This window comes from Rhipicephalus microplus, chromosome 3 (genome assembly GCF_043290135.1).
Source record: "Rhipicephalus microplus isolate Deutch F79 chromosome 3, USDA_Rmic, whole genome shotgun sequence".
NCBI lineage: Eukaryota > Metazoa > Arthropoda > Arachnida > Ixodida > Ixodidae > Rhipicephalus > Rhipicephalus microplus.
In genome coordinates this window covers 172,322,677-172,339,263 of record NC_134702.1, presented here as the reverse complement: position 1 = coordinate 172,339,263, position 16,587 = coordinate 172,322,677, and the positions used below count along the sequence as shown (strand labels likewise).

Below are 16,587 nucleotides of genomic sequence, written 5' to 3'. Positions count from 1 at the left end.
GCATCGTCACTCAGGATGATATTTGTGGAATGTATCACACCGAACACGTAGCACTAGTGTCGATGTCACAGGGCAGTCTGTTTTCCGTTTTTTCTCCTTAGCTTTTCTATGCTGTTTGACATCAAATTAAAATAACTTCGACGTGACGGATGCCGTTCAAATTTGGCCAAGAAGACCTATGCATACCAAGCTATCGAATGATGGGCACATCTCGATCTTGAAATTTGATGTCAGTTCTCCTTTAAGGCGGTCATCAAGCTCTTGTCGTATAATAGAAAAGTCAGCACCAGTGTCAACCACTGCTATTACGTAGTGTCCGTCTATAATAACGCTGAGGTCGGCACATACATATTCATCGGCATTAGTACTCGTGGTTGTCGTCTTTGTCATCACCGTCGTCATATCGTCTTTGTGTAGAGGCAAGGGGGTCTTTTGGCGTCTCGGTAATTGGCAACCTTGCCCCCGGAGGTCGCGGCAGTTAGTTTCCCCGGAACGGGCTTGAGGAGCGTTTTCCGACGACGTCAGCATAACTTTGGCGATTCGGGAAAGTGTGACCTCAAGCAGGCGAGGGAGACCGCCAGCGACGACTTAGTGAAGACACTTGGTTGGTCGGCAGGTGATCAGCACCATGGTCACGAAAGTGTTCAAAATAAACTGAAGCGGGACGAGAAAAGTTTTCAAACCGGGCTTCTCGATGATGGCAGTAGCACGAGATGTGGCCTGGTTCGCTGCCGTGGAAACAAAGCGGTCGGCAGTATTCCGATGCTTGCTGGCAATCATCGATGTCAAACTCTGTCATAGTGAGGTCACATTGCTGATGCATCTTCTGTGTCAAGATGCTGTGAAGCACCTCATCTGTTATCGCCTGAAATATCGGGGCAATGACTGGAGCTTGCAGTAAGCACCCGAGACTTGTGCTTACTGTAAACAAAGGTTGCTTCCCTGGTGTAAGTAGGAGTGGTTGTTGACATGGCAAAAATGAGCTCTGAGCAGAAAGCACTTTTCCGCCTGCTTGGGTCGTGTACAAGTTCATTCATCCTAGAGGTAGGTAACGATATGTGTTCAAAAAAAGGGTATTGTTGTTTTGTCCTCCCTAGATCAACATACGCTCTCATTGTCTTTCGCAATGGTGATTAGTGGTGTAGCCTAGTTGCTGCTCAACTTTCTCCTGCAATGCAAACAAATATTTCCTTGTGGAGCAAAACACGAGAGCGGGGCCGAGTTTTTAAGAATATGTACTTGAAATTTTTGTACTGTTCTAGCTTTTGTTGAGAACATGCCCAGGTACTTGTGTATTAGAGCCACAGCTAGTGCTTCGGCCACAATATGGCCAAGTTCAAGCCATTCAAGTTTTAGGCATTCCATCAAATTTTTTCCATTCAGAACTGGTTACTTCCTGCCATTGTCCTTTACAACAATGCCACATAACATCATGCTCTTGTCTTTGTACTTAAGCACCACACCACTCTGTCCTTTTACGTATATGGGCAAAGTTGCATTTGGCCTGGTTCACATTTTACATGTGAAAACTTAGACTGGTACTCTCTGCTTCTGAACTTCTACGCTCTTCGTAACACGATTGTGTTACATTAACCAAATTCGAGTCCTCATTCGAAGATTCAGGCACACAAATGCTTGGTCTTGCTCTAGTGTTTGGGACATGCTTTTTCAAATAACTTACTTTTAAAGATTACCAACAAATGAAATTTTTCTAAACCAAGACATTTCTTATGAGTGTCCCATGCTGCATACTTCAAATTTTGCTCCTGCTGACTCCTCTTTCGTTTGGATTAGTTGGTGCCTCGTCTTGACGCAGTGAGTATTTCATATCCTCAGCGAACATGGCAACGCTTTTGTTCGGCTTTTGCACGTGGGCTTCAATCATCTGTTGTGCAAGATCCCGTCGGTCTGGACTCAGGAACGTCTCGAGAAGCTTTTGGCAGAATTTTCCCAGGTTTGTGAAGTAGGCTCCCTGCTCTCGTACCATGTGCGAGTGCTATTTCCCATTGCGAAGTAGGCACGGCCAAGTTTCTCTTGCGTGCTCCAGCGATTCACCACAGCGGTCCGCTCGAACTGGTCGAGCCGATCCTCGTCATCTTCGTACGGTTCTCTTCGAAAGACTTCGGGAACACGAGGAGGCTCAAAAATTACTTGGGAAGGAAAAGCCGTCTGGGCCGGAGGAAAATTCGCAGACGTTTAAGGGGCTGCCATGTTGGTAAGAAGAGATGCAGTCAAGAGTTCTGGACTTGGGCCTAGTAGGGCCCGGCTGAATCCGTGTACTGGAGTCGTAACAAGATGTTGAGGCTCTGGACTGGGTGTACGGTCCCGAACAACGCTTTCCTGCATCTGGTTGGAGGCCCCAGCACCTCCACCAGTGTTGCGACGTGGAGACAGAGGTGGTATTTCAAGAAGCTGAGAAAGCAGCAGCGGGTCGGTCTTTTTATTTACCGCGCGCCAGAGAGTTCCTGATCTTTCTCGTTGTTGAGGTCTGCATTAAAAGTGTGCAGATGCCCGTATGCACTGTCGCCTTCATCTTTCTTGCAGGACCCACGTGCTATTATACTACCCCTATAAAGTGGCAAAATGGCAGACATTTATAGTTTGAGTCTGCATAAATTTTATGTGAGCTGGGGCTGTTAAGTGAAATTAACATATCTCCTGGAATTGTCATTTGTTACGCCATGCAATAAAAAAAATAACACTCTCTAGCTACTTCTTCAAGGAATACACCAGGCCGGGTAGCGTTCCATAAATGATTGCTGTCGTGTCGAGTCCTCGGCTGTTTCTACCGTACACTGTTTCTGTGTTCAGAACAAGAAAATTATGTGGCCCCACCCTTCTTCCCTGAGTCACCGCTAGCACAGTTCCATAGATCTGTCAATGCGAGCTACACCTATGAGCAACAAGCCACCGTCCTCGTTGTTCCCTGAAAATGCCTATCTCGTCGTCTTTTTGTGACAGGCTTTGATCTTTGAAAGTGTTATGCCTTTGAGGGAAAACCTCTCTGCAACATTTATTGGCACTCGGCGCAGTGCCCTCCATAGGATGGTGTTTATTGAACAGTCCAAGAACAAAGTTTTGCCCCATTTACCTTCTTAATCTCTTGAGTCCAAAAGGCGCACGATTTTCTACATGTCGCACCCTTATAATTTCACAAAATTTTCTTTAATGTTCTCTGTAAGCACCCTTTTACAGACTGTATCATCCTTCCACAAATATTCCCATCAACGAATAACGCTCAGCTACAATTTTCAGGTTATTTGCACGAGTGTAGAGAAGTCCTAAATTAATATGTCTCGAAAGTCACGACTGCGTACGAATATCTGTCTTTAGCGTATCTTCCTTATCATAAAATGAAACTCTGCGTAGTAAAAAAACAGAAAGTCTTCCGAAGTGTGTTAGCCTCAAGCCCCTTCACATATGAGTACTGCTCTAACTGGCACATGTTTAACGTTAATATACGCTTTCACGATAGTCTCTACTAGCATAATACTATCGATCTTGTTAATTTAAAGCAGCTTCGATGTTAAGGGGGCGTCGAGTGAAAATCGCACCCATGCATCACAATTATTGCGGACTTGTTTAACACGTTGGTGTCGTCTTAGGTACCAAAATCCTTCACATAGCTCAACGAGATTGCCTTGAAGGCCACCATGACAACGGTGTTGATGCGTGTCACTTGAATTGAGGGGTTCATAATGCTGATATTGCAGCATACATTCAGGCCAGTTGCCGTCTTCTCAAGTTTCACCTTGACGAAGGGAGAGCTGACTTCAAAGGTGACTTTTACACTTCTGACATTTCATGAGCGGCGATCTTCTCCACATCTCCCTTTTTCTTGCGTGGCCTCATACTTTTTAAAACACAAGGTTCACTTGTTTCTTTCTTCAAAAAAATTCAAACACTGCCATGATTCTTCGCTGACGTCCTTGGTAGCACAACTTCTTTGCGACTATTTCGGACATCGATGGCTTTGTTAAACCCTCTTATGTCGATATTTTTCTTTGCAAATGGCTTTTATACAATACCACTGGTATCAAGCTCGAAACCCGTTGTGATGAGTATGAGAGATCCACGCCATCGTAGACATCTGTTCGCAGGGTGCAGGTATGACTGCTCGCATACTGTGCACCTTGCTCCTCAACGGATGGTGGACCTTGTAAAGTTCATCCCATTTTCGTGTTAATGGCAATTAACGCTCTGTCATCCTACGCCCAACTTATATTTAGCACTACTTTCCACAATTGATCCTACCCAATTAGAAGTTCTACTGCAGCTTCACAGGTGATGCTTGGGGAAAACTCTGTATTCACAAATGATTTATTTTCTGCATGACTGTGAAGTTCATTTGTATCAAGATTCAATTACGTCACCACAGATGTAAGGAATGACAACAGCTTCTATCTGCACTAAAGTGCTGTTGTGTTGACTTCGAAGCGTAACGCTCACAACCTTTGTGCGTCGAGTAAGTTGAGGTTTCTGATGACGAAAGGCACTTGTGACCAAATCCCTCTCTCGAATACGAGCGAGCTGTTGCTTCCTGTAAACGTGTTCTCGTAGTAGTGTTCCTTGTCTCCCGTTGTCCTAATTATCAGATACGTAACAGCAACACGTCAGGGTCATTATCCAAGTGCGAAAAGTCTGAAGGATAATATCAGAGATAGCGCAGGAGTCATGTCATTCGTAGTGACATAGATAGCAGTGTCAGAAGCACATTCGGTTTCTGCACGTGTACTTTCAGTTGCCCCTGAGGTAAACATTGCGCATGCTTGACCGCGTTTGGATAACTTGCATTGTACGGTGCAGCGGCGGTCTCGTGCTAGGTAGGTGCCTTCCCAGTAAAAAAAAGAAACAAAAAAACATTGACTTCAAATTGAATATTTTCAATTGGAAAGTTTCCAATTGTAAATTAGTACACAATTGGTCCTATTGGAAAGCGACCACTTGGTTATTGTAGGACAGGCCAATTGGGTACCCAGTGGGTACCAATTGATTAGAGTGACCTATTGTACCCATCGACAGCAGTAATTGGCTACAAAACACAATTTAATATACACAATAAAGGACTTTATCACGACTGATTAATGCTGTAAGCTCTTTGGGAAGTTCTGCAAATACCATGGCAACTCCTTGATTGCCCTGATAGAAACAGTGAAGACATAAATGGTAAAATGAGTGTGCAAGCGCAATAAATAGCAAAAGCTCTAAAACCAGGAAAGCGCAGACAATTTGCTGGTCTCCAAAATACTCCTAGTCTCTAAAATACTGGAAACGTAATTGCAGACAATTTCTGTGTGCTGTTGCACATGAGTAATGTAGGGCATGCACTGTAAACTGCACGCATAGGCAAAATGATTAGTTTGCAAGTTTGTCTCACAAGCCTGAAACATTAGAATGCAATTAGCTGGCTAGCAAACCTTATAGTCCTTTTTTTCAATATCGCTCAGCTTCTTCACCAAGAATCGATTCACTTGCTTTAACGCTATTGGCTTGATCTCGGTCACCAGCCCTGCCCCGCCGCGGTGGTCTAGTGGCTAAGGTACTCGGCTGCTGACCCGCAGGGCGCGGGTTCGAATCCCGGCTGCGGCGGCTGCATTTCCGATGGAGGCGGAAATGTTGTAGGCCCGTGTGCTCAGATTTGGGTGCACGTTAAAGAACCCCAGGTGGTCAAAATTTCCGGAGCCCTCCACTACGGCGTCTCTCATAATCATATCGTGGTTTTGGGACGTTAAACCCCACAAATCAATCAATCAGTCACCAGCCCTTTCTTTTCTTATCACTGCTTGTTGCTTTCTGACAAACAAAAGCAAAAATATACACACAATATGCTGATAACTCAATGTTTCGTAGGCAGCACCCAGTAAATAAGTACTAGACCTAATGAATAATCTTCACTCACCTCGTACTGCTGACACTTCCCAGGGCAACAGTGGTTCCTTCCTTGGACGGCCACGGAAGCGTGGACAATGCTTCCCTACAATGTGGACAATAATGAAATGATGCAAAGGTGCTTAGAGACCAGAATAAAACAAACCATAAAAGATAAGATTTCTTAGCAGGCAGTTACCTTATAGAAACCATCCAAGTAACTCAGTGTCACGGATTTATCTCAGGAGCGCTTGCATCGGATAGAATTGAGAGAGAGGCGACGGGAGAGGAGGGCTCGTGGCAAAGCAAACACACTTCATCACAGGAAACAAAACGGCAAACAGTAATCTGACACTCGGAATTCACTCCCCAAAATGAAACAAGTATGTATGCAATAATCGGCTATACAAGCAAAACTGGAATTGATGCAAATCCAGGGCAGGTTCAGTTTTAAACATAAACTGTTCCTAGCCAAGATGGTGTCTCGATGACTTCTCTCATGCGCTCTCGCAATAATAGAACATTCTTACTCTTCATATGCCACCTATGGAGCTACGACGAAGTGGTACCACCTCGCCATCGTCGGTGTGTACGCGCGTCTGTTTGACGATCCACTCTTCCGCATTGCTGGTGTCTCGGTGCTTGTCTACATTTTCGGCCTCGCTAGGCCCCCCTCATCAAGGACTTCCCCGCTGACGCGGCCACTTGGGTGACCAGTGTGGGCTGCTCCCAATCTTGTGCGATATGGGGCAGGTGCAAGTCCAACAGGAACTGCTTGGCAGTCCGGGCATTCCCACTTAAGACCATCTCCTAGATCAACGGGCACTTTTCAAACTCTTCTTGCCGACATCCTCAGAACAGAGCGGTCATGCTGCTCTTGTCGAGGTAGCGCTGCTCATTTCACACGTTTTTGCAGCTTGGCGTCCGAACACAGAGTGCCAGCTCATATTCAGGGATTTTTCCTCCCGGCGCTTGAGTCCGTGCCATGAGCCTCTCTCTGACCAATCTCTTGCATCTACATGGCTGGTGCGTGTGCGCTCGAATGACTTTCTTCTCCTCGTGCACCGTCGCCGCAGTTCCACGTTTGGTAGGCGCCTCATGCCTCTCCATTACTCAAGACACTCAGTGGCGCTCCACAATGCCGTCATGAGGTCTTTTGCAAAGAGAGAGTTTTTAGGATTGATTTGAATACGCTGCCGTGCTCACGTTGTCATCCTCAATACGTTCTGAATGTCAGCCTGTAAAAGAATGCTATCACAAATTTCAATACAATCCACCAAGCTTATGCCAGTTGATGGGTTCTAGAAAACCCATGAAGCAGAAGTTGCATACTTAGTCCGGCACCTCCAGCTTTTGAGGCAATGGTTCAGCAGTATGTGGCTGTGACAACACTGCTGGCAAGGCTGGTGGCAGTGCCTGCGATGAATTGGCTGCACCATGAGAAATATAAAACACATTAGAACACTGGTGATCTTTTAATAATTGAATATACTTCTAGAAAAATATAATCGCTACTATTTATACTGTGTTCTTTATGCTCACGAAAGATTGCTTACCTTGCCTAGAATCCTTTGTGCCTATAAGCTTCTGTTGCAGATTCTTATTAAGAGCTTTAAGGTCTTTCAGCTCTACTTCCTGCTGCCTCACTATAGCGCTGAGGCGGGCCTCTTTTTCCTGGGCAGAAGTCAGGGGGCTGCTTCGCTGCTCATGCCCTTTTTGCGTGAGCTTACTTTTTTTTGTATGCCAGTAGGTCAAGCAGCACATTGTTGCGATCTTCCTGCTTTTCATTTTTTGGTGTCTGTAAGAGAAGGAAATGTCATCAAATACATATCACGTCACTTCCCCATTAAAAAGTGCCAAAGAGACATCACTGCTATAAGAAAACTATGCTTACCTGAATGCTTTCGTCGCTGTCTTCACTGTTGCTTCCATCAAGGATTTTTTGGAATTTGCACTCGCCTTTGCCTCATTTTTACTTTGAGGTCATCTTCAGTCCCTGAAAAATACAAAAAAAGTTATGCTGATACTATTCCAGCACCCTGCTGTGATACCCAAAATATGGAGCATTCTTTAGCTATGAGTTTCAGATTCAAATTTTAATTTTGGCCTTGCAGCACAAAATTAGATAAACATTTTATTATGGTAGAATAAAATTTCATGACTGGAAATATATTCATAGCAAAACCTCTAAAGTACAGCTAACGAGAGGACATGTACGCCAACAATCCTTGTTTCCTTGTCTAACGTCTAGACAGACACCAATATTTATTCTCGGTGACTACATAGGCGCAATCGTTTGTAATTTTTCACTGATAGGGTGCGATATAGCATTGTAAATTGTTAAGCAAGACATAGCATTTCAAGGTTCTTTGAAACACTATCTGCGAGAATAATGAACAAGGAACATGTAGGCATGACGACGGCTGGGGTGCAGTCTGTCGCACACATGCTCTATATCGTCACTCACTCATGCACGTACACACATATGCAAACACATAAATAAGTAAAATATAGCGGCTAATTTGAAGCAAGCTTACTTTCGAGGAGAATAATCCTGATGCGATAGAAGTGAGGTTCCCCATGTTGGTCCGTCTATCTGACGCCGTAGAAGGCTGTCTTAAAATCGTCGTAAGGCTTGAAGCTTTTAACATCCCCAATGTTCACAACAGCACATCTTCTGTCGTCTTCATAATGCACGTAAGCATGCGTAATCATGATTTGGGCAGTCTGTGCTTCATGTGGTGCCACAAGACAAAAAAACCAAGAGAAGTGATTATCGAGTACATTAGCGACTGACAGTGACTGCGTGACAACCTTGTGGACTTCGGCTGCAAATCGGCTCTGGCTAAGGCACTCACTCCGACTAAACTCAAAGCACTGTGAGCCAAAAAATTATCTTTTATTCTTTGCTTGACGATAAAAAAAATTAGGCTATAGCTACAGTTAAAAAAAAATAAAAATATTTGATAATAATAACAAGCCATCCACGACACAGGGGCAACAATGTCGGATGCAGGTGCATGCAACACGGTACAATGACAGAGAAGCTATATAAAGCATCTCATTTTAAAGTCTTGTTATTTTCAAAAAGAGTTTTAAAGCTCAGAATAAATGTGGTTAAGCATAGTTACTGGAACTTCTGCAAAAGCAGGACAACAACAGGATGCACAAGTTGCCAGGAATGCTGAAAGGGCTCATCCGTGTTACGAGCCTCTCAGATAAAAAAATACAGCCTGTAAAATCAGTAAGTGCTTTTGGAATTAACTGTGGCAGCTACAAACACTACAAAGGGTAACATTTCTGTTGCGCCAGAACTAACTGGGTAGAGAAAAATTAGTTGTCAAGTGGTTGCAGCGTGTCCGGGGCCAAGGTCGCTTCTGGGACCCCATCCCTGATTGTGTGTGGATGCGCCGTTGAAGGGAGTGCGAAACCCTTGAGCAGCCTGTCCATGTGTGTAGCATGACCAAGGCACTGGCAGTAGTGTACTCATATTCTATGACAGAATCGTAGTCTTCTCCCTTTTCCTTATCTGTCAGGAGAAGGCTTCCAGCTCGGCATTCAGTGGAGCTAAGTGTTCAACCTGCTTTGGAGGACGGGAAGCGTCAGGAGGCCAAACTGTGTAGACTGGAGTAGCTAGTTCACTTCAATGACAATTCTCGTAGTTTGGGCTCGAGGAGATGCCTGCTCGATTTTGGCACGTGCCACGGTGGCCTGGCAGCAAGAAGACGTCCCAGATTGGAAGCAACAACTTGGGGAGATGAAGGCTGTGTTCCATAAGCCTCGTCACCAAAACGATGTCAAACGATTTTTCTGGACCCTTTATTGGCGCTCAGCGCAATGCTGCCCACACACACTATGGCATACATTCCAACAGTCCAAGTACAAACAAGCCTCTGCTTCACTACACTCTTAATCAGGTCCGAGTTTGAGTCCTAGAGATATCCTGGAAAAGATCAATTAGTCACCTTAGTTTCTTGCATATAGTCAACATTTAACCAGGATGTGATTAAGAATGGGCCCTTTTTCATCTCATCAGCCCGTGTCACGCACATTTTTCAAGTCTTAAAGTAAGAGCGTAATCAGGGTTTCAAAAACTGTCAATTAAAACACTGAGGCAAATCATGCCGGCGGTTTCTTTAAACTCTTCATTGAACGTGGCGTATTGGGTGTCTGAAGCACGATCCCCCACAGGCACCAAAAGCACTAGAGTGGGTTGCCTAGTCACCGATGGTTGAAGGCCTCGGTGCGAACAGGGAAGAGAAGTGTGGCTGTGGTGGCGGGCTTTCATGTCATGGCTGGGACAATGTTGGAGAAGGAGATGTATGGCAAAAAAAGGTGAAGAGTGAACAAGAAGTACCCTCAAGAGATGCTTCGACGAGCCAAGCGGCAGGCATTCTTGTGAATTCTAACAAATGTGCAGTGGTCAGTGCATGTGGCCCCCTCAGGTTCCTAATTAAGCAAATACGCAAAAATTTGTTTCATACGATGTGCTTTCCAGTTAAGTGCTGAACACTTCTGGGTGATTCCCAAGTACTAAATATTTGCAACTACCTTGTTAACAGAAAAATTGGGAACATTTATCTTTTTTTTCCTTATTTTGCATATAAAGTGCACCAACAGCAGCTCCGAAGGTTTGAATGACTTACGAGTCACGTTGACGAGTCTACGAAGCTCACAGGCGGTAAAAGGCGTGGCAGGCATGCGAGTGCATCTGCAGACTGGAAAATTGTCCCTAGATACAAGCGCGCTCATTTTATGAGCACTATAAAACATTAGCAGTTGCTGCAGTACCACTTGGCAATCCTTTCCTTATGGCATTCAAGAGCATCTTTCACTGAATATCACGGTGGAAACTTGTATTAAAAATTTTTTGAAATTACGTGTAGGTTATCAGCAAAGCAAAATACTTGACGACCTGTGGTTCTGTGTTTTAGTGAATGACAATGCACCCCACTTGTCTTAAATTTCTATGCATAGCATTGTTGTAATATATATAGTATTTTGTATTCTGTCATATTTTGCATTGTACTTCGGAATTTGTGCCGAAAGAAACTATTTACGCATATTAGTCTCTGTACATAGCATTACTGTACGTGCATGTTCCGACTTGTACTGCGCCAAACATCTCATGGCCTATGTTCATTCCCTCCCTATATGTTCATGACCTATGTTTCTTTACCCATGTCCACGTTGCTTGCCATGTATTAGGGAGGCTCGGGTTCTCCTCAAGTGACAAAACGTCACTTTTCTCCCGAGCCTGCCCTCATCCTCTGGATGAAATAAAATAAAATTGAAAAATTGAAGTTGAATTGAAAAATCGAATAAGTCGAAGCCCTCAACTACGGCATCTCGCGTAATCTGGGTCGTTTCAGGATGTTCAACCCCACAAAACCACAAAACAAAACAGTGTGTGGTAGACCATCATTATATCTATATACAGGGTGTTTCAAGAATTGCGACTATATTATTTCGAAATTACGGAAACAAGGCATTTGCTTCCTGGCTGCAACGTTTTCTTTACATTGGCAGAAGGAATCTTCAGATGCGAAGGAACATTAATTGCGGCAGAAATGTAGCAATTAAAACATTTAACTCTTTAACTAATGTAAATAGCTGGTTGAGTCAAGTGGGTGAATCAATGTTCTTCCTACAAATAGTCGATATCCACTTTAAAATTTCGGAGAGGCGGGCGCTGGTAATCACCACACAACAACGAAATCTTGCTAATTTAGCTGGAAATAGTGAAACCTGCACGCACCAAACAGCGCATTTGCGATTAACTTCAAAAATGCCCGCAATGAAAACTCAATTGTTATGAACTGTATAAAAAGCTAATTTTTAAGCTTTTTTTATTACTTCTGTATTTGAAGTCTGTACGCACCTGAAGATGCCCTATGCCAGAATATAGGAAACGGCGCAGGTAGCGCGCAGATGCCTCCTTTTGCTAATTTTGAATAATTATTGGACATATTTCTTGAAACACCCTGTATTTGAGACCTGGGCATAGGACGGGCCAGACTCGGGCCCAGGCCCGAGCCCTGCCTGGGCTTTATCCAACAATACCTTACCTAGGCCAAGCTCTCAGGTCGGTTTGCAGCCCGTGCAGTTCTCTGGTTAACCCAACCATATAAATATATAGCTTCTTCATGGCGTCGAGGCTGAGCAGCAAGAAACCTTTCTCTCTGATGTAATGTGTCACTGTTGCCCGCATGCCACTGTATTCAATTTCCGTTTCGAAGGTGCCCAGACTAGGAATCAACTTGCCAGAATAGTTTTGAAGACTCGGCGCTGAAAGAGACAAGGTGCAAAATTTTTCTAGTTCTGAAAGTCAGCGTTATTTACAAAGAATACTGTGACTGTGGCACCAGTACCTATAAGACGAGGAAGCATATTTTCTTTAAATGTTTTGTGAACTACAGGTCCCTTCTTGCATAGTGGCAATCCTATGCCAAGAATGTGTGGTGAATTCAGGACGCTATGTTCTCCAGCGGTGGAGACTAGGGCTTGGGACCTTGCAACTTCTGCAGACGGTTTTATGACAAACAACCGTGAACAATCCATGTTTCTGACACTTGCGACACTGTTGTCTTCATTCTGGGCAGTTTTTTGCATTTGCTTTGTGCTTCATGGAGCCACAACAGTAGCAAACCAATCGGTGACCGTTACCTTGGTTGCTTCTTGCACCTTCTTCTGCGGCACGGATGCCGTGGTGCGAGCCTGTTGCTGCATAGTTGTGTCGAACACTATCTGGCTCACGAACGGGTGCACAAAATCAGAAAGTTGCTTGGAGGACGCGCTGCTGATCTAGCGTTCGATTTCACATTGCAATTCGTCAATGCATTGCACTGGTGCTCCATCATAAACCGCGTTAACTTTGTGTGTTGCTTCCTAGCTTTGCCAATTTCTTTAGCCTTGGCCATCGTAAGTGTTCAGCTGGAATTTGAGAAGCGCTCGCGCAATGCTAGGTTGAAGACTCCGTCAACAAGTTAATCCTGCATGCGTTCATAAATTGTCCATGCAAATTACAAGTCAGAGCTAGTTGTTTGAGTTGAGCAACATAAACATAGTAGGTGAAAGGTTCAAACGTCAACTGAAGCCTCGTGCATAACTGATGTCTCTCAACGATGAAATTCATTGTATTCATGCAGAGCAAGTCCAAACCATTTATTAACTTTGTGTACTCACTTATCCAATACCCCGTGCGATGCACAGAGGTCTACACTGGTTCAGTAGAAACTTGAGGTTGTGGGGCGTCCGTAGCGACGCTGACTGCTGTTGTTTGTTTGACTGCTTTGTTCTTAAAGTACAGACGCAGTCCTTCCACTCAGAGTGGTGTCAGAACAGGTGCTGCCTTTCGCTCTGCTAGCCAGTCACAGTCCCTGACCGACACAAGGTACGCTTTGAAAAGCTTCGGCCATGGTTTCTGTGGCGTTAGAGCAGTACTAGGGGCAAATAAAAAGGGTGTCACAGCTGTGACTGACATCCTTTCAGTAAATTTGCAAGTGACGCACTAGCAAACTGCAGTCAAGGCGTAGATAAACATAACCGTAACATTCCTCTCACAAGCTTTTTCTCATTGCCATTTTATTGTATCACGATCGTATAGCTATGATCGCATCCGCCGTCTAACTGCGGCTTGTGCACAGCGTTTGATGGGAGTCTTCGAACACATGACCTTATCAGTCAGACGCTGATGAACAAAGAGCGCAAGGCTTTTTCTTCTTTTATTCTCTTCGTTTTTCGAATACACAATATTGGTGACCGAATAGCTTGTTTCTTACAGATACAGTTATCAAATGTTTTGTGAATTGCTACTAGGTGTCCTCACTTGACGTAATCACTCAGATGTCGGAGAAACTCACAAGAACAAAAAAAGTGGGTGCGTGCCTTCAATGACCACTGAGGTATTTGTTTTATTAATAAACAGAACTTGATAAAGCTCAGTTTTCGACTTTCACCGGCAGTACAATTGTCATCGCCTACGCGGACGAGCATTGTGGGCATTCATCCCATCAATGAAAGCTGGCTGAACGCAAATAAAAAATTCTGTTTTGAAAATTTTTACACACTTTCCAGAAAAACCGCTGCTGGGTTAGGCAGTTCAGATGGTATGTTTTTTTATTGCGACACAAAACGGAAAAGCAGTGATGGAGAGTAGACAGTCCTTTTAAAGTCTGGGATTTTTCGTTGGTGGCTTGTGCGTGCACTGTAGCCGTAATAACAATGATGATCGTGGACTACGAGTAGTTTGTGTAGTATACGACGTCTCTATATGCTTTTTACAACGCATTTGATATGACTGGAAACAACCACCGAGGTAATGTTCGGAGACCTCGTCTTTGCCAAGTTCGGTCAAGATCTGGTACCACAAAGCAGTAATAATGAAGGCAAAATGAAATTCACTACTCAACACCATGTACAATTTATGACCAATAATCGTATGTAATTGCACACTGCTTTGGTACCGATTTAAATGCATGAGCGGTCAATGTCACAGCTGATTTACGGTAACACCAAATGATCCCACTGCTTCACCTACTCATCACCATTCACTTCGCGGATATGCTGTGGTTTCAGATGCTAAGTAGCTGAAACCCTTGGAGTACCCTGTGTAACGCTATCCAGCTGTGTCTCCTTGCTAGCGCGCCGCACGCATTGCGTTCTCCACGCCGCAGTTGTTGGAACAATGCCAAGTAGGTCAAGTCGCAGCTTTGAGTTGATGTTCCTATCTCCCTCACCTGCAGCAGCTGCCGGCTCCTCCCAATACACCAAGGTGCTGTTGCTCCTCCACCCACTCGAAACACACTTCTCTCTCGCTTCACCTTCTCTAACGCCCGTAACGCTCGACTGCAGGTCGAGTGAATACACTCTTTCGACTCTTTTATCTGTGGTGAAACTTGCACGAAACTCAACCAGCATCCCGTGTTCTTGCATTTCAAAGAAACGTTAACTCGAGTAAAGACCAAGTTTTTTTTTTAATTTTTATTCCAGCACCTGCGTCGACGCCCTTTTCCGCCAGGTCAACGCCGTGCGCACCGCTTTGGCTTCACATCCCGTCATGGTTTCCTTCGGAGACATGGTCCTTTTTTTTTTACGCGAGTGTGTTCTTATAATGTATCCTTGTGGTACAGTTGTCGAAAAATAACTAGATGAAATTCAACTCAAGATTTGTACATGATGTGAAGTAGCAATCGAGCGACATTGAAAAAAGTTTCAAAAAAGTATTTCAACACAAGAGTGTCAAACAATATGTAGCAGAACGCTACTCTTGCTAAAAAAAATTGAGACACTAAAGTGTTCAGACAAAGCATAGACAGCTGACCATGAAAACGTATGAGAAAATCTTGAAGAATGGAAAACCAGGTTGACAACTAGCAGTCCACTGTAGAGAATAATGTAGTTGATGAGAAAGAAAATAGAAATTCCAAAGAGGAGGTGCCATCAAATTTGTGGCTTGTGTTTTTTTTTGTTGCAAACATTTCTTATGGCACTAGGATTATGATACCCGTTTCACGATTTATGTAGTATTGCTAAATAATTTCATTTCACCTTATTTATTTATGCAACTTTCGGTTTAGGTTTCCGGATGCAGACTTGGACAGTCACGTCACTTTGCACGAAGCTTGAACACATGGGCCCACAGAATTTTGACACATGCAGTGCCGCATCCTATGCTTTTGTGCACACTCGTGAGCGATTGTCCTGCTGCCTTTGTAACTTCCTTAGCTTCTTTCATGGAGGATATCCACATTCTTTTGTCAATTTTTGTTATCGCCCCATTACGCTGTTAGTAATTCTTAGCGCAAAAAGTGCACTTGTTGTGTTTGGAAAGCTTCAGGACCGCAGTAGATCATTTTGTTAAGACTAAGGGCACAACGTGAACATAACTGATGACTCTTGAACCTACGTGGCTCCTAGTAATAGCATATTGAAGGGCACTTGCATAAATGCCGATGTGCATTAGCGTTAGTTAGTGTACCGACAGCCGACGCTTTCTTTGTTGGTACAAGTGCCAGTGCACATCGCTGTAATCTGAGTTCCCGTATACCAACCACAATTTCTGCCATATAAACAGTTTCAGTTTGGACACGCGGTCTCTGCGTTCGTCAGCATTGCGATTCCGTCACAATATTAGCAAGTACAGTATTCCTCTATGCGCAGAGATTCTTTCCAGAATACCTTTATAAAACAATGGTATCAAAATCTTCTGGCGTTGCTGCAATCATGAAAATAGGTGTATGTCTTAGTTTTCAGTGTGTGGCCATAGTTTGAAAAAAGAAAGTTTGAAATGGCTTCACTGTCGCAAGTATCGTTACTGAAAATTCGCACCAGCAGAATAAAAGAATCCCTCAGATTTCTGCAACAAGAAATCGGTGCTTCCCTGTTTATTTGGCTACCGAGTCGTGCTTCGGGAAGGTTTTCGGCTCGGTGTTCAGCCCTCCTGACTATGACCGCCTTTCATCAACTATAGAGGGCATGACGCTTCGAAAACTCTTGATTTTCAAGATTGGATGAGTTATTTTGCACCATTCACAATTTTTGTACTTTGGAATTAATGACAAGCCTGCTTGTTCTTTACGCGCTTCGTGACGGTCTGGTTGCAGAACGACATGGCAGACCAGAAGCGATAACTAGAGGAATGAAGGCCGGCTTCCAGAATCTTCAGCATAAAGAACAAACTATGTTTAAAATCTTTTTTGCAGACTGTATTGGCGCACT

The 16,587-nt window shown here is 44.0% G+C and overlaps 1 protein-coding gene across 1 annotated transcript in view; it reads left to right on the top strand.

Annotated features, from left to right (window-relative positions):
- LOC142761694 (uncharacterized) overlaps positions 1-16,587 on the top strand; it is a 43,221-nt gene that overhangs the window by 11,055 nt on the left and 15,579 nt on the right. The window lies entirely within an intron of this gene.